At 43.5% G+C, this 26,467-nt stretch overlaps 1 protein-coding gene across 7 annotated transcripts in view; it reads right to left on the bottom strand.

The window, feature by feature from the left end:
• Positions 1 to 26,142, bottom strand: part of foxp2 (forkhead box P2) — an 87,217-nt gene extending 61,075 nt beyond the window's left edge. For 3 of the 7 annotated variants that reach the window (XM_088406596.1, XM_088406602.1, XM_088406603.1), the window contains exons 1-3: positions 25,734 to 26,142; positions 14,958 to 15,017; positions 14,429 to 14,496 (exon numbers count right to left, since the gene is read on the bottom strand). The gene's annotated coding sequence lies outside the window, so the exon portion shown is untranslated. Of the gene's footprint in view, positions 1 to 9,155; positions 9,252 to 14,428; positions 14,497 to 14,957; positions 15,018 to 15,200; positions 15,297 to 15,605; positions 15,651 to 20,273; positions 20,391 to 25,733 lie in introns of those variants that run through there. The other 4 variants (XM_088406597.1, XM_088406599.1, XM_088406598.1 and 1 more) reach the window with 4 other exon arrangements.
• Positions 26,143 to 26,467: the final 325 nt, after the last annotated feature.

The following is a 26,467-nucleotide window of genomic DNA, read 5'->3' as shown; positions in this document are numbered from 1 at the left end:
ATACCGACTCAGCACTTATTCCCAAAGAGTCGTCCTCTTTTCATCGCGCTGAACGGGATAAAAGATAAGCAGAAATGAATGGAAGTTATGAAACCGGTTTAAATATAATTAGTGTATGCATAAATAGAATTTTTTCCGCACTATAAGGCGCACCGGATCATAAGGCGCACCCTCAATAACGACATGTTTTCAAACTTTTTCCATATATAAGGCGCACCCTTAATTAATAACGTATTTGAAAACGTTTTCAATCACAATATAGTAATACTCAAAGTAATAACAATAATAACTCAAACCATAAATAAACTCAATCAATTTGAGCAACATTGTTCAACTGTGAACACACAAAAGAAACAGGTAAAGCTTAATTTATCAGTTCTTTCCCCCATCTACGAATCTCAATATTGATCCATACATAAGGCGCACCCTTTTATAAGGCGCACCATCAGCTTTTTAAAAAAATTAAGGCTTTTGGGTGCGCCTTATAGTGCGGAAAATGCATTTATGTGTTGATGTGTGAACATGAATTTATTTTTTGCAAGTTTTCTTCATATTTTTGCAAGAGCGTTGTGGATATTTTTTAAAGCGAAGCCCATTGTGACGTTTGGCAGAATAAAATTGCTATGTGAGATTTACTGGCCCATTTAACCGAAAAAAATATTCGTGTTGTATTTTTTGAAATGAAAACTTATAAGTATGTATTTCACAGGGCAGGAAATCTCAATTTGAACGTTCCCGTACGACATTAATAGGCATCTGCAATACCTCCCCTCGCCAACCTAAATGAGTCTTTTTCTCTCTTTACTTTACTCGTGCCGTAATATCACAAAACGCAGGCAAATTGAAGGACCCTCAGAGAAGAGGTTGGACTTCACGAAGTTTAGCCCAAATTTCCAGCAGGACAAGACAGACCGAGTCGCTCGCGTCCGTTCAAGCCCCCGCCCCCCACTCCGCACGCTCCATACTTCCATTCTAACTGGAAATGTATTTTCCAAATGAAAATAAACGGACTCCGACCGGTTTGAGGCAGTCCTACTCTGGAATATGAGATCAAATAAAGGCGTCCGCGGAGGCTGAAAGGAGAAATGAAATGGCTTCTGAGCAGACATGTAGCCAGTAATAAAATTACTCCTTTATATCTTCCTAAACAGCATGTTCCCCGCGGAGTGGGCGCGGGGGCTTCACTTTGGTCAAAGACAAGTACGCAAGTGGCAATTTCTCCTTCAGGCGAGATTCCCCGATTCAATCGTTCACCGCAATTTTCCTCCCGAAAACGAGAAACTATTCCGGCAACAAGTTAAGCGAAAGTTTGGCTCGCGACGAGCTGCTCGGCCGACGCCGTCCCTCAAAAGGTCGGCCGCGGCCAGAACCATTGAGAAGCCCCTTGCTTTTCAACCGGGCTCAAATGAACGCTTGCGAGCGCCGCCGCGGGACACAAACAGACAAACGTCTTGGGCGGACGCGTGGAAAAACGCCACAACTTTGAAAATTGCTTTGCCATTGGGGCCATCCACACACACACACTCGCTATTCCATTTAGCGTTTGCGAGGTATTTGCAGCAAAAGCCCCCCTGCTTAAATGCAAGTAGTTAATTTGTATTCCTAAATAGCTGGTCTCAACAGTCCTCGCGGACTATACCGTATTAGAGGGAAATTTCAATTGGAGAAAATACATTATAATTCAATTTACAGTGGCTATTAAACCTTGAGAAAAAAAAGGCTGGCAACAAAGATGGGGCCACTTATCAGAGCTGCTCACTGCCTTTAAAAGCTGTCCGTGTTCAGTGCGCCGAGTGGCGAAAAAGCAATCGCTGATGACTTTGAAAATAGGACTAAATGTACAATTTATCAAAACGTTTAAGGCCAGCGGGGATTTCGGTGAGTATAAAGGTTGGGGCTGATCAAAAACATATTAGTCCAGAAGTTTGGGCTTGAGTGTCCAAAAATAACTTCAAAATTAATTTGCCTCAATATTATCCGCATTGGCATGCACATGTCATATATATACAGTGGTCACTCTTTTTTTGCAGTTGATTGGGACCGGAACCCCAAAAAGTAGCTAAGTAGCATTTTTAATTTAAGATTTTTTTTTTTAAATGTGAAAGTCTTCACGCTTAATTTATTATTTAAGACAAATATTGCAGCAGTTCTGTACGCATATAATACTTAAATCTTAAATTATTCATTCATAAAATGATTTATTCAATTATAATTTAAGATTTAAGTAAATATGTGTACCGCGGCAAGTGCGTTTAGAGTTACCACGTCTGTCTAGGGTACAGGAAAGCATCACAGCGTGTCTTTCCGCAATACGCTGCCGTTATTTGACCGTTGTTTTCGTTCTAATCTCATCGAATAATTTTGGGGGTGAGAATTTCATTTGGACGCATCACCTGCAAAGATTACACCAAGCAGGATGTAAGAAATCCACCGCGGTCGGGGATGATCTCTGAACTAATCACGAGTGGTTTACAGCCTTCAAAATCCAATAAGAATCTTTCATGAGAAACTCCTAAACTCGAAGTTTAACAAACACACAGAAGCGCACGCATCTACGCTCGCAGGAACCAACTTCAAGAAGTTACAAGCTATATGGCAACATCGTTAACTTTCCCCCCGCGCTGGCTTTTGCCCCCATCAAAGCAAGTCGTCATATATACCAGGAAGACAGCTCCGCGGAGGGGGTGTTTCTGGCGGGCTTAAACGCACCCATCAGCCACCTGCAAGACATCTATCCGCACCGACAGATACGTACATAGCACAACTATTAGGTAATCTCCTCCTTTGTGCGCTTTCCCTGAGCCCCGGCGACTTGCTTCTATCTCCCGGTTTCACCTTTCGCTTCGTAGCCCACGTTGCCGTTCTTTTAACGCGTGATGAATGGAGAGGAACTCAGCATATGAAGTCAAGTCAAGTCATGTATTTGTTGTGTTGATTGAATTACGATCACGGTAGCAGAAATAAGTAGCGGCGCCACAAAGCCCCTTTGTTTTGGGACAAATCTGAAGTTTCCTTTTGGATATTTGATATCCAGTAAGGTAGCAAACAGAGTTACGCTCGTCTAGTGTCTGGCTTTCACGTGGGGGGGGGGGCTGCAAATCTTTGCTATGTGTTGCTCGTACTCAATTGCTGCGTAGCTCACGTGAGAGACTCCCAACAAAGGCTGGGGAATCAATCAATCTGGATAGAAAATACCTCCTGTGCCAGATGTGTCTGCTCGAAAAACATCTTTAGGGGGACGTTCTTCCTGGAGTCCAAAAAGACAGACGTGTGAGCTGAACTGGCAAACTTGTTCAAACGGACTGGTAAATAGGGTACGTTGGAATATATTGCAAGGGCGATAAAACGGGGGTCCCCAATCACCGGTCCGCAGACCCGTGCCGATCCGTGGATCAACTGCTAGTGAATTTGAGTGTATTAGGGGAAAAAAAAACTCGATTTTTCAAATAATAGGTTAAGCCCACAGAAAAAGAGTAGGACATTTTGGAAAAATGTATTTGATAAGAGTCGGCGAAAAGCATCCAACTGAAGAAAAACAAAGTTTTTAACACGCAATACCAGGAGTAGTACTTGAAACAACGATTTAATGCGATAAGGCGTTGGAGTGCTACTTTCCAGCCAAACCGGGTGCATCTCGTGCTGGAGATGGCGAGTGACCACGGCCTTAAAGGCATGTTGGAGATTTCCCACCCCAGCCCTGCGATAAAATTGTCAAAGCGGTCCATGGTGCTAAAAAGGCTAGGCTCCACCGTATTCAAAAATATTTAAAAGCACAAGTAATAAATAGGCTAGTTTTTGGTCTATATTACAACAATATGTTCAATAATTTTGCATGTCGATATTCTTGCGGCACTGTGAGGAAAAAAACCCCGCCGCTTTTAGCATTTATTCCAGTCAAAGACTCCACAATGGCGGCCACGCTTCCCTACAAAACAGCATGAAAGCATGCTGCAAATAAACACTCATCATTCGTGAAACGGACGTCAGAAAAAGCTTTGACTCGAAGGTGTTATTTACAGCGGCTTCTCGCGCGTCAAACGCTCTAAGTTTAACCGTCTGAAATAAATCTCACTCGCAAAAGGAAGAACGAAAGACAAACGTTTCATCAGCAGGTGATTTTTTTTACAAGTCTTCGGTAGTTCCTCTCCTTGACACATATATGCGCACTCACGCGTGCATGCGGGATGTAATTATAAATGCAAGGCTTGCTAAAGGGAGCTGAACTTTTCACACCTTCCAAAGCCACAAAATTGGATGATTTTGTGGTTGCGCAGCTGCCGCGCCACGCTAATGCAAGGCGGTGTCATATGAAAAATATTCTTCTCCCCAAACCACAGGGCTGGTCATTAATGAAACACAGGCGGCGCGGTGAGGTCATACAGAGTCTAGATTTCAGCAGCCACACTTAAAAAACGCTCATAGAGAATAGAGGAACATGAACACAAATCAGATTCCAGCTCCAAGGACGGGGGGAAAAATAAATAAATAGAGAAAGGCACTGGCCCCTCTCACATTTTCCCCCAGCGCTCTGCAAACAACCGTCAACTGCAGCTCAGAAACAGCTCACAATGAGAGCAGACTAAACAATCTTCCGCGGGCCAAGGAAAATGCTAAGCAACTCCACACACAGGATGTCTCACCCTAATTGCCAAACGATCCAATCGCGCAATGGAATCCGTCCATTTGGCAACATCTTCAAACTTGGCGCCACGCTCTCACCTTTAAAACTGTCAGCTTTTTTGTGACGAGCGCAAGATGAAAAACACAAATCGCCCAGGCGTATGCCGGGATTTTTCTTGGGCTTTATGGAGCTTACGGGAAAACCGGAGGGTCTGGAAGGGGGGCGCTTGTAAACCCTTGATTACGATCCAAAACGGACTCGCCGAGTCCCCCGAGGGGAGCTGGGCGATTACGGAAAAAATAAGAAATAACCGTTGTTTTGAACTCCAAATCAAACCCAATCGATTATTTTCAAAAGAAGACGTCTCAGAAAATGACCCGTTTACTGCATTTTTTTTGCCAGCTTTCTGATATCGATACCCGATTCGGGCAACCCAGGCGCGATGAACTGAACGAGGCGTCTCGTTATTTTTGTCGTTTGAGAGAAGCCGAACTCCAAATCCCGATTGAATTTGGAGGCCGATTCGAGCGGGGACGCCGTGCGCCACGCGGCCTCTGCATTTTGCAGCCAAGCTCGCCCGTGACTTCAAACGGTCAAAATAGCAGCACATTGCCGAAACACAACACAACTACTGAGGGATTAGAGCGGGCGGGGCGGGGAGGGGAGGGGGGGGAACACGCGCAAGGTAGAAGGTCTCGACAGCAGATGGTAAAATTAACATTTCAACAGTTCCTTCCTTTCATGTGAGTCTCGGCAGAACTTTTTTCCCCCTGCTTTTGGTAAGATACAGCGGCGTAGAAGGCATCTGGAAAAAGGGGGAAGAGGGATATGGGTTTATTGCTCCTCGCGGTCCACCTCTATGAAAAATTAAAGAGGCCTGTTTTGCTGCTTTCCCCTCTCCCGAGTGCCCCTAGCTGCATTCGGGGATGATCATTCTCATCGTTATAAGGCCAAAAAAACAGCTGCTAATAAAAGAAAATGAAGGATTATGGAATTTTCCGAAGATGCGGAACTCACACGGACAACTCCAAACGCTCCGAACGGTACAACAAAAACGCCGGCATCCATTAATATGGACACAGTCCGGGCTAAATTACACGTGTCCCACCTCCGTGACATTTTAAATGCAATTAAAAGCCGGTTACGGAAGCGTGCGCGGAGACCGGCCGGCGATGAAGGCAAATCGCCGGCGTGATTAACATGCAAACGAGCTCATGCTGGCAGTGGAGATTGGGGTTTGAAAACCTCAATTACTTTTGTGTGATTATCTATTTACCAGTACACAGATTTCCATTTCTCATCTCCAGCCGAGGTTCTCCACGCCGGAGCCTCAATTATGAGCGCCGCACCTTTTATTTATGATGCGCTTAATGCTGTAATACAAGCGTGGGGATTTTTCTTGTGATGTACGGCGTCTTCGTTGGCACGGTCGCCGGACCCACACTTCCTTCGTTTTGTTTCGCGAGGGCTTATTAACGCACCCATCCAAACCTAATTTACACTCACTTTAATCCTTTATCCTCTTTCTCGCTCGCTCGCTCTCACTCCCTCGCTTTCTCCATTAGACAAGCGGCGAGTCATAGATGGAGTCAAATATGTTTCCTTTAAAAAAAAGAATCAACAGAAATATATAAGGGATTGAGAGCCATCAATTACAGTCATATTTAAAGCACTGGTTTTTTTTTTAATTGAGTTGATCTCATTTTTAATCGCGGGATACTGAGCTGGCGGGGGATTGAAAGAAAAGTCAATCACACCCTGAAGTGGACGCTGATTAGCTGTCATTGTGTTCGGCATGCTTTTGATAGGCTCCTGTTGTGTGTGGGAGGGCAGAAGGAAGACATGAAAACGGAAGAGCATGTGACAGTTGTCCCTATTTTAAAAAGCCCAGTTGAAACCTTTGATAAAAGCGGAATATGCATTCTTTGTTTACAGATGAAGCAGCTCAAGTTTAGCCTACCACATCAATGCAAAGCACACAGCTATATGAGCAACAAAAACGCTAATGTAGAAAGCCACAGGATGGACCGTGTTTTATTTCAATGTTTTTTCTGATCATTTAGTGACGGACAATTTTCATTTTTGCTGACCCACGTGCTAGAGCTGCAACTATTGATTATTTTATTCATTGCTTAACCTGTCATTTATATCAGATGAATAATTATAATTGCACCTATAGTGTATGTATTTAATCAAAGTTTTGAATGCATACATACAGTATTATATATATATATATATATATATATATATATATACATACATATATAGCATACATATTTTCACAGAGATATGTATACTATCAACGTGAATAATACATTCAATTAATTAGGTTTTTCGAGAATTTCTCTTCAATTTTTAATTTGAAAAACTACACTCAGGAGAATACTACTCGGCCCTTTCTGACTGCGTAGACCTCGCACATGTATGCCACAGCGTGTGCGGGGCATACATAAAACATGCCCCGTTGCTCCAGCGAAGCAAAAAAGGAAAACAGTGCCATCAAGTGAAATTTCCGAGGATTCCTCAAACACCTCACCAGATGAATGTGGATATGCGCGAATATTGCAGAAGCATCTGTTTAGCGGATGTTGATCAACTGCTATTTTGTCGAGCGAAACGGGCAAACACGCACTAGCTTTTAGATTTAAAGCACAGAGTACCCGGTGAATCCATCTTTTTTTTTCTTGAGTCGCGCATGACGCCGAAGAAGCAAAGGAACAAAGACGGTCATTACGACGCGAACTACCGGCGCCAGGGCCTAACTCCGGCCGGCGTCGGGTACCGCGCCGAGTGAATGAGCCGGCGGTGACGGCGAGAATGACGAGTGAGATAGAATAAAAGACAGGAGCCGGGGAGAGAGCTCAGATAATGGTAGATAATGGACAATTAACTCCGGCTAGTAGCGGCGGGTGCGGCGAATAGCGGCTTGGTGGTGCAGCAAGTCCCCAATCACCACTCGACCATATTCACATTGGGAATAGGAGCAATATCAGGCTGCGGGCTCGCGGGCCTCCGAGGTATACACGCCGCATGAGCAATCTCCACAATGCCTCCAAACAATGCTCCAGAGCAACAAAGTGTCCCAAAGTGCCAACGCTAGCACTCTGCCGCTAGCAAGCGCGCGCCGTCCTAACCTTGCCTATTGTTTCGTGTCCTTTCAGCAACCAAATGAACCCAAGAGCCATAAATCCATTCAAAAAGCGGCAAACAGACTTAGAGAGCTTCGCCGGTATCCATAATCGAATCGTATAAGCAAATGAGTCGGCGCGCGGCAGTAACAATGCGCGAGTTTTAATCAGGGGACTCCAAAGTGTTGGAAGTGGCCACCCGGCCCGCCACCACCTTCAAGCTTCATCTAAATCTATTGATCTGTGAAACACGGAGGCCCAGGGGAGCCAATTCACTTAATATCATACATCTAATGATGAGATGAATCACGAGAACGCCGCTTGGTAATTAAACGTCTTACAAACCATTTAACTGACTGTGCGTCAGGAGGGTTCACCGGGGGTCGCCGCGTTTGTTTTTCATTTCTCGCTCGCCCACGAAAACAGGAGGTATGAGCAGTTGGGGGGGGGGGGGGGGGTTGATGGTGGAAAACAGTCCATGACACAATGGTGAAAACACACTAATGATTGTTAGCAGCTATGGCACTAATCCCGAATGCTGTCAAGATGTTGAAGGGAAAACAATTCGAAGGGGAGGCGGAGTAAAAGCAGGCAAAACAAACATCTTGGCTTCCGTGCTTTTTTTTTTTTTTTCCTCCTGCAAATCTCTTTGGCACACATTTGCATCTGTTGACATTCTGCGATCATATGAACTGTAAATACATGAAAAGGGGAGGGGGGGGCCTTCTGTCCGGGGGAAAACGTGTCGGATTCACAAAAGGTGTGTTTAACATACACTCTGAGAGCTTATTTACCGTCAACATCCAAAACACTAATCCCTACTTAGCGTTAATAATTGCCCAATAGTGACATGCCACTGTGTTTTGGTACCATCTGGAAAAATGTGGGCATCCCCCAAACCAGTTATTGTATCCAAAGCAACGCTAGATTTCCCCCCACCTTTTGTGATAACTTCCAGTAGTATACAGTACTATTATAATATACTCCTTTCACGTAGAGCCTATTTATTTGTTGGTTTTTGGTCTTGTTTTTCTGATCTCGTCTCCCCCTCGTGTTCATTTGTGCATTGCAGATCTTCTTTCCTTGCCCTGTGGGGGTGGAGTCTCATGCTGCTACCTTCTAGCCATCTGTCATTAACCGACAGCAGACACGGTACTGTTGTTTTGGTGCGGTATTCTAACAATCCTCGTATTTCTGTGCTATGTTCAAAACATGTTGGAAGTTGCTGGTTAGCAAAACGCGTTGCACCACATTAACATGCATTCATTTCAATGCTACTTTGTTTTCAAAGATGACACGCCAGATTTCATTAAAATGCACTTGTCAGTTTTAGATTCGCTTAGTGTTTAGCATTAAACGGTCTTTCCTCGTATTCAGGTTGAGAAAGATATTTGTGAAAAGTGTACCTTATTCAGCGCCAAGGAGGTGATGATTAACAACCTTACAGAGATTCCACAATGTGCTTAGCTCGCTCGCCGGCAGAATCTCATTGAGCGCTTACCTGAAATATGTGCAAAGGTTGGGTAAACGTGTTGCACCATAATAACACATATTAACAAAATTTGCTGCTGCTGTGATTCTCAGATTTGAAATTGAGAAGGGATACATATTAGGGGTTAGCATAAAAGTACCACACAGCTGTGAATTCTTTTGCGGTCCTTTCGAATAAAACGATGGTAAACATTATCACTTCTTAAAAAAGAAAAAAAAAAAAGATAGGATTCAAGCTCGCGCTCCATTGAGGGGACCGGGAACAAAGTATCACAAAAGGCCCAACGTCTGCCGCGATGAATATGTGTGAGATTATAACCCAAGTCATCATTTCCATAATGTAAAACACGCTCTTCTTCTTATTCACCCGCTGACTATTCACTAAATAAATGGGGAAAAACTATCACCGCCGCAAAAATATTGGACAAAAGGCAGAGGGGAGTTTTGAATGACCCTTTTTCACAATAAAAAAGGCTGTCCAAACACATTGGGAAGCAGCCGAGTGGGAAAGGAGCACTTGAGTATTTATCAGCGGGTACAAAGCAAACGTATTACCATGTCACCTGGACCACTTAACTGTCCGGGTCAAAGCCGAGCTTTACATAATGCCAGGTGAAAATATCAGCAAGGGTTTCTTTGGATCTACGACTCGACACCGGGTCCGACCGAAGGATCATTCCGCAGATTCCGGTTTTCAAGCCCGGCCGCTTGCGAATTGAACCGATATGCTGACTCGCTGCTGAATAAGTCTTTCCGAGGAGAGAAAAAAAAAAAGGGGTCCCAGTTAAACGGTCTGAAAGAACTCTGTGAATGGTGAGTTGAAAGAAACACGCATTAATAGACTTTAACAGGCAGTTGTGGCTTTTAGCGCGGCCGGCAAACGAAAAAGCAAACGCCTCGACGTCGGCGTACTCCATCGCGAGCGGCCACTTGCCCGCAAGACCTCGAATGCAAGTGTTACTTTTCTAGAGAGATGCTCAAAAAAACATTTCAGTTGTGAAATTCCGGAGCCGCGGACAACATCTTGGCCTCCGTTCGCAGCGGCTATCGATTCAATTCGAGAAAGCGTTATAGCGCTCCCTCAAACGCCGAGCCCGTTTATTTACTTTATCTACAATATAATGCTTCGCTGAACATTAGCGACACGGGTTTCAATCAGCCGTTGAGAAACGCGCGCGCCGGCGCGTGTGCTCAGTCAGGTGGGGAGATGAGATGAACGCGGCCGCCTCGGAGCTAGCGTGGCTTTAAACAGAAGCGCTAACAAAGAGGTCGCAGCGCCGCCAAATAAAAGCGCACAGATGGAGAGAAGATTCCAAAATAATACAAACAAAGGCAACTCTGCTTTAGGGGCAAAATGGAGGCCAGATGGTGTTGTACTTTTGCATTTTTCTTTGGAATGTCTTTTATATTTAATAAAGAACAGGGATTTAACTGTGACAACAACGTACTCTCGGTATCTGTACATCTGCATTTTTTAGGTAATTTCATTAGCCTATAATCTGCTACTTGCTTCGACTTGCTTTCGACGATAGCGCGATACGGTGCCGTGAGGGATGCCCGTGCAGGTTTTTCCGACACGGATCCTCTCTAAAGCGTTGGCGCATCACAGCAAAGTACAAAAGTGCATTTTCTTCGAAAGAAAAAGTGAGAGTGGGCGAAAAGAGAGGGGGGGCGGCACGGTTTCCCCCGAGTATGGCAGAGCGTGTTTCTTCCAATAAATACAGGTGAGCAACTCGACAGCGCGGGACCACCGAGTTGACTGACAAGCGAGCGCTCTGACTGACCTCCGTGCTTTTGTGTTACATGACAGAGGGGAGCTTGGCGGGACCGACAAAGAAAAAGCGCGCGTGGATTTCGTTTGGTGTGAGCGAGCCAGGAGGATTTTGGTGAGTTTGGCTGTTCAAAAAAAAGGACGGCTAGTTGCCTTCACAGGTGAGCAGCGGGAGGGAACACCCCTGTGCATCGCTTACATGGGGAGAACGGGGAGAAAGTGAGGCGCTGCGAGGAAGCGGGGGGGGGATATATGCAGTTCGCCGACTGAATCTTTTCCACATGACGGGCCTCGGGCTGTTTTTGTCAACTGCACTCTTGAGTAGCAAGGAGTCAGGTAGTGTGACCACATGATTGCCCAAGAGGCACTACAGTGAGAGATGGAGAAATGGGGGGAGAGAGAGAGAGAGCTCAGGGAGAAGTGAGAATGATGGGAGGAGGGGGGGCTTTAGCATGGACAGGGCCCGTGCAGCAAGCATGATGAGGTGTAATCACAAACCCCATTCAGAGTGCAGCGGAGTTTGTCAACATACACACATTCGCATTCCACTGTCTGTCAGCTCTGTGACCCGAATCCGGCATGCTGTGTGTTTTCACGCGCGCGCACACACACGCCCATTCTACTCCCGAGCAGCTAGTCTGCAGCACAGTCTGGGTTTGCGCTTATCGCTTTTCCAGCTGTGATCAAATGATCATTACCGACAATGGATTCAGATCCGAGAAGTATTTAAAGACCATTCATGTCATTGTGGCTACCCTACTAAGTCCTGGTGTGCTCAGTAGAGGACATCCTGGCTTTTCCAAGGATGTTTCGTGTGTTTGGGTAGGACGCAATCAACGTTGCTGAAGGAGGACCAATACCAGGTGCGGTATCTGTATTGGGCTGATACCAGGCATTATTTTTTAAAATTTGCGGAACCAATTAATGACATAATTGATTTTTTTTTTTTTTTTGTGGAAGGAGATGCATGCTAAAAAAGTGTGAGAATTTAAAAAAAACAAGTAGGAAAACCACAATACATTATTTACTGTGATTAAAGGAATTTTAAAAATTAAAAAAATGCCTTCCAATAGGCAAATTCGTGCATTTTTGGACAGCAACTCTACATACGGTTGCAGGGAACCTGACCTAACTCCGACTCATCGGCAGGTAAAAATAGTGTACATTTAAGTTGAGGTCACGGCGACGTCCCGGCGGAACAGTGAACTGTGAAGGGCTTACATAAAGCCCGCGTGCAGGCTGAAAAATGAGGCAGCGTGACAGTTTAGTGATAACACAGCAGTTCAATCTGTCAGGACAATCAGCATTTAGACCTTGGGAAAAGAATGTGCGACTGCGTGCGACCGATTCATTGGACACGATCGGCGGTCCAGTGAAGCCACTCGTAATTCTTCCCACCTGAAATGGTGAGTTCAAACCAATGTCAGGCCACTCTGATGTCATGCCTGTCTCAGGTTGAGTTTCACAATAATCTGGGGCTCCGAGGCCGGCTTCCGCGCCCAAAATTTCTCCAATTAAGTTGTACGGAAAGAATAACACGTGAAAGACGAGACGCCGCGCTTGTTTGAGGAAATTATCGGAGGGGTACTCTTCAGGAAACCAAACGACGTCAGACCTATAACAGGGTAAATACTGTACAATGCTTATGAACTCGATGGACTAGACAAGAATAACAGACGTTCATGCGGAGTGGTAGGAAATCTGCAATCAACTCCTAAGACTCTCTACGTTGGCAGTGTGACGGCTTACATCTGGTTTGATGGTACCGTTTGGCGAAAGACGTTCCCCCCACGAAAAAAACCTGGCCCGTTTCAAACCGGGACGGCCCTCGATCTTGAGATCAGCTCGGGATGGGACGTCATTGGATCGTCATCGACTCCGATTCGCTCACGCTATCACAGCCAAAAACCTCATTAAAATCCCCGTTGGGAAGTTGCGGAACTTACAGAAGTTCTCTACTCAAAGTGTGAAGACAAAACAGCGGACCACGGAGAAGAGGCAGGACGTCCTCGGGAATGGGCAAAGGAAAGAATGGAGAAAAAACCTTTGATGAGTAAGAGTTTTTTGTTCGGCGAGGGAGCTTAACTTTAAAATATTCCATGTGGCGGTGAATGGGGGATTGACCAGTGGTCCTGATCTGAGCCACACACCGGGGCACTGGGGTTAATAGTGGATAAAGATAAAAAAAAAAAAGGGGGGGGGGGGGGTCGCTTTGCCTGATCTCCATCCTCCCCCACCCACTAGCCTTCAAGTTTCACCTCCTGCACCAATCCCAAATCAGCTAGACAATGGAAACTGCCAATGGGGAATCATCCGAGTCCTTTTGATTTCTCCCTCTACCCCCTCGACGGGTCTGAGTGGCCGGGGTAAAGATCCGCGGAGGTTGGCCCACCGAGAGGGCCGACACTTAGCCGGCTGAGAGAAACCGTTTGAGGATTGGAAATGAAATGACAAGAGCTCTCTGATCTATGACAAGAAATCAATTTCAGACTGGAAATGTGAGCGGAGGGCTCACTCTGAAGCGCGGTTGCTTTAAAGCCGCCAAGTTATACTTAATTGCTGGAGATTTTGTTATATGACTGTAAGTACAGCAATTGGGATTTTTATTGCACTGATTAAAAGGAGTTTTCAAGCAGTCAGTGAATATCTGTTGGCCGAAAAAGTAAAGACTCGGTCTTTGAAGATATAACCGAGCGCTTCACAAATTAGGAAGTGGTTTTCAAATCTGTTTAAGGCGGGTAGAGCATCTGGACTCTGCTCAGGAGAGATATGACTCCTGGGGGAGTGGACCTTAGGACTGGTGACCAAATTAGATACTTGATGTTCTTTCATAGTTTACAGACTTTATTTGTGTCCAAGACGGTGGACGTTTGTTTTTGGTCAATATCGTTTGACTCATTTGAGCTACGCTATTATGTCCTCCTCGTGAGTTGAATCGAGGACATTCGGGGATTTCTAGCGTTGTCTCGTGTGTTTGATGGGGCGTGCAATTAACGTAGAACGTCGGACATATGAATAGGCCCGGGTGTCAGGAGCATATCCCGCAATCCAGTTGCATCGCTTCAAATAACACATCTCCACTTAACTATAATTGACCATCTCTTATAAATTTGACAATCAACATTTTTTTTACTTAAATTTAAACCGCGCATAGCTGCAAATTGCTGTCTTGGATTTATTCTGTTCTGACGTCTCTCACTCTGAAGTTAGCTAACATGCTCCCGACTGCGTAAAGTCGCAAAAAAAATAGATATAATGTTTTTCCAACTATAACCCGCCCTTTTGTGGTTTCGGCAGCTTGGACCGAGCCAAAGCCATCACATTTCGTATGACTGATGTGCCTCATTATATTGTACGCGTATAAACACAACACACGCCGACATGCGACGACAATAAAATAAAAAGTCTTTCACTTACCACTTTGGACTTCACGGCGTGCGTCTTTGCAGGTTGTTTCTATAGGCGCAGAGTACGCATATTTCAGCCTAAAAACACAAGAAATGAGAATAGATGTTTGGATTCAAAGCAAAAACGCAGCTACGCAGCTAGGCGAACAAGACCGAATTGGCCTTCGCGTTTCGGCGCGCAGCCCTCCGATTTCCTCTAATATCACTTAAAGCCCGTATGATCCGGTTCCCCTGCAAATCTCAATCGAGACGTCAACAAAATAAATAAAAAGACAGCAGCGCGCGCCCACATTTGTCCGCATCTCATAACTTGCGAGCGAGAGTAGATTGAAAAGCCTTGGGGTGTGAAACAGGCCCAACTGGAGGGGCAATTCTATCAAGGTGGACAAGATTTGTTACATTTGAGGGAGGGTAATAATAGGCTCCTCTTGACCTCCACCAGCCACTACAATCACTCTGCTGGACTTACAGAACTGCGCCGGAGTGGACAGAAAAAGGACATTAGAAACTTCCAGTGATGGACAGGAAATGATACTTACCTTTTATGGGGTAGAACTTGTTCGTCAAAATGGTGGCGCCGGTCCCATGAATGACGCAATCTAAAACGCAAAGAAGATCATTAGTCCGCAGATATTAACCACATATTTATTCTTAATGCTTCCCGAGGTGCGTTCTACAGTGCGGGCGCCGGCATGTGCGGGCCGGATGGAGTCATGCATAACTATTTTCTTTCGGTGCGGCTTGTCGGAGAAGGTAATAAAGTGCGCCACAACAAAGCGCACCTGGATTTCGCAGTGAAACGGGAGAATGCCAGTGCGCTTATAGGCAGACGCACACAAACACACGCGTATTAGTCTCTCTGATGTTAAAAGGAACAACGCCTGAAGGGACACAAACTCAACACCGTATAAATCACGGTGATACTCTGACAGACAATTGATTCCTCGTCGGTTTTCATTTAGCGGAGGTACACGAGTCAGACTGAGGAAAAACGTTTTGAAAAAGAAAAAAAAAAAACGTTGGATATACTTCGGAATTAAATTAGTAGTGCTATCTCTAGGCATAGTTTATATCGTGGAAAATCATCAGTTTATTTTCTTTTTTTGTCTTATATGCTGGAAAAGTCAAGTCACTAACGACAATGTGCATCCATAGAAAACTTAGAAAACAAAATAAAGGCATAAAACCTGCAAAAACAAGTTTGCATGGAAATGCTACATCTTTCAATTAGCGTATGGCTCAGCATTTAAAAAACAACAACATTAAATCAGATTCGCTGACACTAGCAGAAACTCTGTTAAGTCACTCGAGGTTCAAAACTTTGTTGAATGTTGAATTACATATATAGTTTTTATTAGAATTGTATTTTAATTTATTTTATTCTTATTAAGTATAAATCAATGGATAAAAATGCTCATCTTCCATCTATGAAAGAGTAATATAAAACTCAGACATTTAAACATTTATTGATATTTTTAAATCTTTTTATAATAATTTTAACGTATTTATTTTTGTATATGCTTTTGTTTTTATTTCCTGTTTATTTTTTAAACGTTTTTTCATAGCCATTTGTGAGTTTATTCAATTTATTTTTGGGCAGTTTTAGCGCTCGATTTTCTGAACAATATGGTCTCCTTCTTCTGTGCAGGATTTGTAGAGAAATTCAAGTTATAGGATGGAAGAATGCCAGAATTGGCATGAGGGGCAAAATGGCCCCTAATGGAAGCATGCCAGAGGTGGCATGGGGGGCAAAAATGGCCCCTGCTCTTCTCCTCTGAGATTCTCTCTCTCTCTTAATCTCCCAGAATTCCAATGACCCCTACAGGCAACCGGCAACTGCTGATTCCTGTGGAATGTGCTCTGTGAACTGTACCAAAAAAAAAAAAAAAAAAAAAGCCCGGAGCTCAAAGAGCACAGCTGAAAACAAAACATGCCAACTGCTATAATTTCTCACTGTTTTGAGTTTGCGGAAAACGCTGCACAGATTGCTCCTCAAACCCAGGCTCTGTGGCGTGCGTGCGTGCGGGAAGAAAAATAGGAGGTTTTTGTTTTCAAATCAAAATCCCTCATGAATGTTTCGTGTCGGGCAGTAAAATCTTGACAAGTAATCAATTTGTGGACTTTGATGGTAAAAGCTGGCGCGCGCTACTGATTTGAAACGATTTGCCGTTAAGTTGACTTTAATGCGGCTACGCCACTCGGGCGTGTCGTATTTTATTTCGTCAAAAAAAAAAAGCATTAGGAACCATTAATTCTGCATGACCTCCGATTGGCGGGGATTTACAAATACCGCACGTGTCGGATACCCAAAACGTAAATCCGTTCGGCACATCCGAGTGCGTGAAAGTATTCGCGAAGGCCTAATAACACTATGGGCTGATATCCCCATAAAGCGCGCTAAGTGAAGATCAACTATTGAAGAGGGGGCGCCACAAATACCTCCACGCCGCAAGAAAAAGGAGGGTCCATCGATGAAAGAGGACATTATGCTAACAAGCAAGATTACAGTACACAATAAGTTTATCTTAAAAGTAAATACGGCGTCGGAAAAGCAAAGGAGGGGCGGGCATTATGGAAAGCGGGCCGCAATATTTCTGCGGGGACCAAACGCGCCTTATCAGTTCCGGCGAAGCGATTCAGGGCCTCTCAAGGAAAGATGAGTCTGGGAAGCCATTCTATTCATGGTCAGACGTGTAATTACCCTCAGCTCGCAGTCTAGACGCGGGCCGCTTTCACAGTATTTAAGACCCCTTCCGTGCGCTACGTGCCCGCGCCGGCTCGCTAAATCTGCGGCCAGATAAATTAGTAAAGAATGCAATAAAATGGACACAATGAGAGGAACTTTATCCTCGCCGCTTCTAAATGAGATTTCTTTGAAATGCAGATCAGCTGCTCCAGATTAGCGAATTTTAGCCGCTGTCAACATCATAACAAAATACAAACGCGATTGTTCGCCCCAGCCTTATCTCCTTGCTTCCATCTGCCGGCTGGTTATTTACTCCCCCCTGATTTAGTATGCAGATCTAAATAAGTGGCATCAAAAGGAGGGCTTACTGCACAATGGCTTCTTAAGCTTCTACATCAAGGTATTTGAGGAACCGGTAGTCACATGAAAAGGCTGCCCATCAAAGGCCCATCTCTAATGAACTCTCCCCGTATCAGAGGGGGCTCGCGGGGGCCCGCGTCTGGGCAGGGGGGGAGAGTGCAAATCGCCCAACCGCGGCCGTCCTCGCCGAATTTTTCAAAACGCCGAGGTGATTTTGTCATGAAATTGAATACGTTCGCCACTAAATTCATTCTTTTTGTACTTGATTCGTTCAGTACCGGCCGACCGTCATTTAGGCCAATCAAAAGAAACGTGAAATTCCCAAGCTATGAATGTCTGGGTTTGAAAAAAAAAAAGCTCTTTGGGATTGAATGAGCGAACAAATGAGATGCTGGTGAAATAGCTTTGAAAGTTTTTGTCTTCATGCAGGCTGAATTACAAGAGGCAATCGCCAGATATGAAGGCGGGGAAAACAGTGACGCAATCATCTCCACTCCCCCTCTCTATCGTCGTCATCATCATCATCATCATCACTGCCGACACCATCCCTCTTCGTGTGGAGGCCCCCGCCGACAAGCGCGGCGTTTACCGGCGAACAATTAGCCCCGGAGCAAAAGCGGGGCCCCGGTGTTGGCACGTGGTTAAGAGGCGAGCGCTGCAGGAGAGCGCCAGATGATGAAGGGATGAAGATGGGAGGAGCAGCAGGAGTAAGAGGAGGAGGAGTAGGCAGGTCGTGTGCCAGACACGTGTGTGCCACTTTTTTTCTTGTTTTTTTTTGGGGGGGGGGCTGCTTCCTTTCCAGAGAGGAGAGGCTAATCACGTGAGCGCTCATAATTAGCCACATTTTAGGAAGCCGGCCAGATTGATTCACAAGGGCATCTCCTGGCTGAGTTGCCCCCGACGACCCCCCCCCATTTTTTTCTCCTCACCCTCGCCTCCGGCATCTCGTGAGCGGCATGCCAACTGGGCTCGGCGCCAGTCGCGTTCGCAACCACGAGGGACCCTTGTCGTGGCGCCTTGTTTAATGAAATGACAAAACAACAGATTTGCATATGCAGAAACAGGTGTTGTAACAGGTTTGACTTGACGCCAAAGAGGGGGGAAAAAAAAAAAAACAGGAAGGAGGAGAAAGTTGGAGGTATTTAGGCTCCGATGGGCACTCGAGATGGCACCATCTGCCAGAAGTGACTTATCACATCCAGTTATGTTTTAAACAGGGGTGTCCAAACTTTTTCCTCTGAGGACCAAATACAGAAAAATAGTACAAGGCCCAAGTTATTTTTATTTTCCTTACTAAATACAGTCAAAATGAATCAACCACTTGAGCACATCATCTACATGCGCAGCGTTTTTACAAATTGAGCATTTTATTTTCTGCAGGTAAATCTCATGAACCTGCCAAATTTTCATGACATTATTAAAATATATTTAATGCAAGGATTAGTTTGTAACCTCCAACTATTTGAATGTGCCTTACGTCAAGCTAAGTCCGAAATTTACGGTGGCGCGAACCCACTTGCTTGAAGCCACGTGCAACTCTAGTGTATGCACAGAAATTGCCCCAGGACCACGGTTTTGGCCCCTCTATTCCAATGCAAGCACTCCATTTGCGAAAAGCGTGTCGGAAAAGCCTAAAGCTGTGATCCACTAGTAGCCTGTAATTAGCTTCCCGGCGATACGCCGCCTTCAGACCAGAGCCGTGCGTCATCTTAAACTTTATACGCTCCCTGCATGGATGAAGGCAAAGCCGCTGTGGTGGAAACACAGCCATTGTTTAGAGTAGGATTAGGGAACGTTGTCCAACAGCACAAGATGCTGAAAGAAGATCAAATCCCTCCGCTACGGTGGATGTTAGCAAGCAAACGCCGGCTAAAAACCGACATCCCAAATATTGCCCATATCTCACCTTATTTTGATTTCCGTACGACACTGTGAAAACATTTGGGTGAAAAATAAGCCAATTATGGGTCAAAAAAGAACGGCGCGGTCCTTGGGTTCATTTGAACCGAATCTGGGTTGTTTTGTGCGAAACCGCCGCCAAAAGTGCGTCGCTTTATTTTATCTCGGTGTAAGATGTAAAGAGGGACTGAAAATGGCTGCTACTGAGTAATTAGGAACCATTGTAAACCACTAGCCACTTAAGGAAAACATGGATTTCATGATTTAAGTATTCAATTACTTTAGTGCAAACTTCATTTAGTTCCAGCCATAATTTGATGGAAAAAAAGCGTCTGGGATTGAATGTTTGGCCTCCTAAAACAAAAAAGATAAAAATATGTCTTTGGGATTGGATGAGTTATTTATAATTCCCAAAACTTTAGCACTTCTTTACCTAAATTTATAAATTACTTGAGCAATTAATGACCTAAATAATTGATTTACTACTGCATATGTCTTAGGGAATGAATGGGTTTATTTCATGGAACTTAATGTATTTAAAACAAAAAAAAAAAAAGCTATATTTTGAAGGAAGTTTTGTGCATCAAAAGTACTTGGCGACTTCTTTATCGCTGCATATTCATACTGGTGATGGTCTGGGAAAAAAAAAAAAAAAGTGTTTTCAAACATGCCTAATTTGTGAGAATGTCAAATGTCCCCGTTGCTAGGAATCTTAGCCAAAAGGGAGGACATACTAAATAAATAAAATAAATAAATAAATCCCTTTTGTCCTTTGACAAAAAAACACCGTACGGCACTCCATACCAACAAACAGCCTCCTCCTCCTCATCATCATCAACCCCCCCTCCCCCCACGGCAGCCATCCTCCCCGTTCCGTTTTATTTGGCCGAGCGAGACAGAAGGAACGAACCTGAGACAGTCGTGACCCTGCGCGAGCGTTCTAGCTTGGTCCGGAGCGACGCCGGCAGAAGGCGGCACCATATGCCCTCAGCCCGGAGCTGGATGCTCTTTCTGCGGCCTAATGTGCCTGTCAAAAAGCGTTACCGTCACAAAGCAGCCCCCGTACACCCTCTACCGCTCGCTCTCGCTTTATTTGCTCCGCTCACAACATACTTTCCTTTCGGGTCCTGGGCGGAAAGGTACCAGTTACATACAGTTTGTTTGCAGGCCTTCCCAAACCCGGTATTTTTACAGCGGATTCAATCGGCATCCGAATGAAGCTAACTTTCGCGTCAAAGCCCGGCGCGATGGGCCGTTAGCCTCCGGTGCTAACTGCAAGTGACAGGCTGGCCGTCACATGTGGTTAGGGGCTCCAAGATGACCTTGCCTTTTGCCACCAGTGACCTCTTATCTTTAATTCGGAACAAACACCCCAAAACCAACACTCTGGCTCTCTTTTTTTTTTTCCCACTGGACCGTGACCACAGCACATGAACAAGTGATTGCTAGATGAATGGAAGGGGAAGATAACAGACTGTCACTGAGGGTGCTGACTGGAAAGAGGACGCGGCCGGCCAGCGAGTGCGGCAAGGCCGTTTGGCGCAATCCCTGTGAAATCCTGCCACTCTTCTAATGTCCGTTTATCAGGTGCCGAAGATCATTTGGGCTGGAAATGCCCGCAATGTGGTTTTTCTTGCTCCTTTAGATGATTCATGAACTCGCTCGATGCAATGTTCAGGGATGTTGAATACCATTTTAGACCAATACCAGAACAAGGGTCCAACTCTTAAGTAGTCACAGATACCGATACCAGGTGCTGATACCATTAATACTTTGAAAATGCTTTGAAATGACGTGAAATTCATGGCAGTTTTCTATCATTCTAATTTACTAGTTTGCACTATTACCACTTGTACTTGAGAATAAAATAATCTATTGCAATACAGCATTTTCTGCAAAATGTCATGAAATTCAAGGTCATTTTCTTATTTCATGAAAGTCAGGGCAAATTTTGAGTATTCTAACTTGCACTTTCTAGTTTGCAATCGTAAAACTGCTGCAAGAGAGCGGTCAACACTATGTAGTTTTACGCTACAATTTTTTCTACATTTAGGCTAAAAAATGGCATTGCTACTGTTGATCTTACAATTACAAAATGTACTGTGTAAAATCAACAATAAACACAATTCCTTAACGTAGCTGTAGAAACTGTGATACCGTAATTCAGCGGTTCTTTTCTGGCGACTGGTATTTTAAGGTAAAAACAGCATTTTTTTTTTTTTTTACACTGCAGTTATTAAAAGAGTTGTTGAAAAATTTGATAATGGATTTGTTGTTGATTAATCGATTAAATGCGACGGGTCATTCATTCTATATTTGGAAAAAACTGGGATTAACTGTTTGAACTGGGAAGACGTACAAATTCGTCTTTGGGATTGAATGAGCTCTAACGCTCAATAAGAATAGAATCTTTGCTAATTAAAACCCGATGATCCGCTCTGCCTTTTATCACATTTTGGAATCAAACAAACGTATTTTGGCCAAAAACGGACAATTGGATTTTGATGGCATGGGACATATTTGTAATCACATATGTAAGTATTTTACTGAGGCTAAACAGACTTGGGGCATCTCCTCCATCTCTGCTCAACCAAGACCCACGAAAAAAAAAAAAAAAATTCACGTCAAAACTACTTTGGACTCACATCCATGTTGTTTCTCCAAGTCAGGCGTTTGCCCAAAGCTACGGTCCACTTTCGACACGTTGGCGTGACTCGGAAGGGTCCGCGCGACAACCTCCAAAACATATCGCGGCTAAGGGTCCGAGATCTTCCTAATCCTCGTACCCTGAGCGCCTAACCCGGAACAGGTCTCCGGTTTGGCTTAAGTGACCCAGAGCAGAAGTAAAAAAGTCCGAGTTGTCCCAAGACCCTTAGCAACTGGCCACACAAAACATCATTACAGTGATGTGGGTAATTACGGTGCAAAGGGGTGGCCTCTTAAGCGCGTAATACACTCTTTTATCTGGGGAAGTCAATCTTTCCGAGGCTGACAGCTCGCAGCCAGCGATCCCGGTAAACAAATACTTTTGCGCGGCACAAAAGTGCCATTAAAGGCCAAAACTGTCAACACGGATTTCATTCTTACTCGGGGAGGGGGACGAGGGGGAGGGAGTCGACGCCATGACTTCGGCTTGCCTTCGCGTGCGTGGAGGTTGTCATGGAAACGTCGCCGGCGAGTTAAAGGGGATAAAACCTGAAGATTTTTGCATTTAATCGCCGTTTTGGCGGGGCAACAGGCTGGAGGTTGCCCCCTGTTTTTCCCCCTCGTTTTTCATCGCTAATGCGCATGTGACGTTGGGGAAGGGACACGTGGAGAATGGACATATGACAAATAAAACTAGAGGAGACACTATTTGTATTTTATGGCTGATGGACGATTTTCTTTTATTTATTTTAAGCGAAACGATAGATGTTCGCAAAAGTGAAAGAATGCTGGATGGATGGTACACACAATTTAATGTTAATTACCAAACCTCCTTGACCCTAAATTGAAGATTAGTAGATAAATAAATACAGAGAATGGAATGCTCAGACTCAAAAATGTTACGGAAAAATACGTCTTTGGGATTGAATGAGTTTTTAAGAGCCAAACTGTCAAATTGAGGTTTGCAGAAAGGGACAAATGCTTGTTTTGTTTTTTTAAACAACAATAGTTACTGACTACTCAACATTCAGTGACAAGCATTTTCTGACCCTCCGTAACTCTAACTAAAAATAAAAATTAAACAAATAAATACCTAGTGGTGAATGCCTTGACTGATGAAAAGTACGTTGGGATTGAAAATGTTATTTTTTTTGGATAAAACAATAGATAATGGATGGATGGAAGTAAAATTGAAACGTTTCATCATCTAAATGTCTCATAAGGCTGGCAAAAATGGAATGAATTCCATGAATACATCATTAAAAAAAAAAAAAATCAAAGATTTAAAAATGAGTCTAATTGTGAAACAGATTGTTAGTTTGTCACCATATGAGCAAAACTGAACGTTTCATCACCTAAATGTCCAGATAAGGCTGGGCAAGGCATCAAATTAATTTGATTAATTTGTCATTTTTAAAGCTATGAGCTAAATCATGAAATTGATTTTTTGCACGAGTGGCACTCGAGTGGGAAGACATTTTTTCAACAGCTCCTGACTAATTAACTCATTCAGGGACAGCCATTTTCCTTTACCCTCGTTTGAAAACAAATAAATTAAAAAATCTGGAATTGAATACTTTCTCATGAGAGCTATGTTAAATTTGAATAAATACATTTGAAATCACTATTCACTATATTTGATTGAATATTATCTGCAGGATTTTTTTTTAATTAAATTAAAATCGATTACAAATCAAGAATTGTTGATTTTATTTTTTGGCCACCTTCCTACTTTTCATGCAGAATGCGTCCGCCGTCCTAGCTTCCGCATGCAAAATTTTCCAGAAACGACAAATAAATTGCAGGGCCTTTTCTACCTCGGCTTGTTTCGGAAGCATAGACTTCCACATGTGAAGGTTAAAAGAAAAAAAAAATGAACACACACACACACACACAAGGGTCTTGATTTTGATAAATAATTGAAACTTATGACAGGTTACACACATTAATCCAGTGGAGGACATTCATTTTCCTATTACCATAATGTAGAGCACGACCACCCCATGATGAATGCAGCAATCAAAAAATGGATGCCGAGCAAGGAAAGTGCCTTTAATAAGTGCTGCCAACAATGGTCGGGAGACTAATGGCAGTATTTTTTTTCCATATATATATATATATATATATATATATATATATGCACAAAAAATGAAGTGACCTTTCTTATGGCACAGCGGAGCATAATAAACAAGGGCTGTTTCAAACAACGATTACAGGGACACTCCAACAAAGAGGCTGATTGTGCAGTGTCACGGCCATATTTCACGAGGGTCGTTTATTGGCGCCTTTGAAGCGCCCGAGCCGCTGAGTGAGGCGGGAATGCCGCCGTGCACACCTGCATAGCTCGGGAGAGGAACACCTGTGCACCCTGCGGCTCCCGCGAGGAGGCAAGCTGCACACAGTCGCGAAGGGGAATATTGATTTGCTAGAGGTGGGGCGGTATCGATACGGTATCGACGCAATGGGGTCAGGGTATCGTATATCATGATATATCCCCACAATTTTAGATTCCTCTTGTGTTACATTTCTTTTCACAGTTCAGCATGTGATACTATTTTTATGAGGGGTGGGAATCTTTCACTGTCCCGGTATTCGAATCGATTCCGATTTTTGCGACCGCAATTCAATTCGGAATCGATTGTGCAATCGATTGTCAATTGATGATTTTGACATCATTACATAGATGTGCAAAGAATCGTCATACTGCTTTTGCCTGCTTTGCAAAACAGAATAACAAGAGGCAACGTGTGTTGTTTTTTTTTTTTTTTTTTTTAACATTTATTCAGTTTTGGATTGTAAAGAATGTGACCTTTCCAAAAATAAATAAATAAATAAAAACACATGGAGCACATACTGCTACTCTTTGGAGTTAGTTATAAAATTCATAGCTTTTACAGTATAAAATAGGTTGCAACTATTTTTTCGACAATATCGATTTTGGGAATTTTACTCCTTGAATCAAATTTTGGCACACCCCTAATTGTTATCATACACACACACAAAAAAAAAGAAAAATTATCATGGCATGAGTTACTCAAATCCAAGACAATGCACTATTGTGTTTTTTATTTTCTTTTGCCCCATTTTAGCCCAAACTGTGGAAATAACGTCGACGTTTTAAATTGACACATGCAAATGTTAGTGTTAATTGCGAGTTTTCATGCATGCCTCAAAAGAACAACATTTTCTAAGTATGACTAAATCAATGTGGAACATTGCTTGCAAAAAGTTTTGCCAAAACACTCACAACAAAACGTCAAACAAGAACCCAATTTTTAATTCAAAAGAACTATTTAAATTGTGAGGATTTGTGAGAAAAAAAAAAATGTCAGTGTGGAGTTAAATATAAAATGCGCTGTAATAATTGTTTAAATTGCCTAATGAATAATATAAATGTTGTTTTTTGCAAACTATTACTCATGACGTGTTTTTTTCTTCCATATAATTTATGGTGAAGTCAAACGTAAATTGAATAATCATAAAATGATAAGAAAACAGTTTTTTAAAAATACGAAAACAATGATATATAAAAACACTTTAGCTCAACCTCCAGAAATCGGACTCGACTTATGTGAGAGATCTTAACTTCATTTTTTTTTTAACGTGTGCAACAATAACAAAAGTGACGTATCTTTACGCAAACAATCATGACGCATGTCGGACGCAGTTAGTTCCACTTTCCCATTTCAGAACACACGTATAAAAACAAAGTAAAGCAACTTACCCAAAAAAGGAGTGAGGTTTATTTTCCTCGAGCTGAAGTTAGTACAACAAACAAACAAACAAAAAAAAGGGATGTGAAGAAGTCCTCTGCTGTGATCAAACTCGTCACATTTGACAATCCGAGTTGAGCATGACGAAAATCGCAAACAAACGACGGAAAGGTAAATAAAGTACACAAATATTCCTCCGCTGGGCAAGACTGTCTCCAGCCAACGCCGCTATTAGGCTCACTAGTGCAACCCACCACAGGGATAAACTAGCACACTCCGGTCCGGTTTGAATGACGCGCAATACGGGAAGAAAAAAAAAAAACTGCTTGTGTGCGTGTGTGTTTTCTGCGCGTTTCCATTCAAACACACATCAAGATGTATCCACGCAATTTGGGACGGAAACACACATACACACTAACCTCCTCCTCTTCATCATCATCTTCCTCGTGGCTCTCTCAGCGCAGAGGTGTGTGTTGTTATTTTTGGGCGTGCTGCGACCCCGTGTGACGTCACGGACAACCTGCAGCAAATTAAGTCAATTAAAAACGAACTATCACGATTTCAAGTCGATATGAAGCAAAATGTCTTTAAAAAAGACAACAAATATTTCCCCGAGTTCGTATTTTTATTTCGAATGAATCACACACACAGGAGATAAAAAGGGATAACATTGCTGCAAAATAAGTGCAATAAAGAATGAAAAACACCTGGTGAGATAAATCGATCCACATATTTTCACAGGTGA

The sequence above is a fragment of the Hippichthys cyanospilos genome, chromosome 22 (genome assembly GCF_059441005.1).
Source record: "Hippichthys cyanospilos isolate Australia breed blue-spotted pipefish chromosome 22, RoL_Hcya_1.0, whole genome shotgun sequence".
In the NCBI taxonomy this organism is placed as follows: Eukaryota; Metazoa; Chordata; class Actinopteri; order Syngnathiformes; family Syngnathidae; genus Hippichthys; species Hippichthys cyanospilos.
The sequence above is the reverse complement of the archived record's forward strand: the minus strand, read 5'-3'. Positions and strand labels throughout refer to the sequence as shown.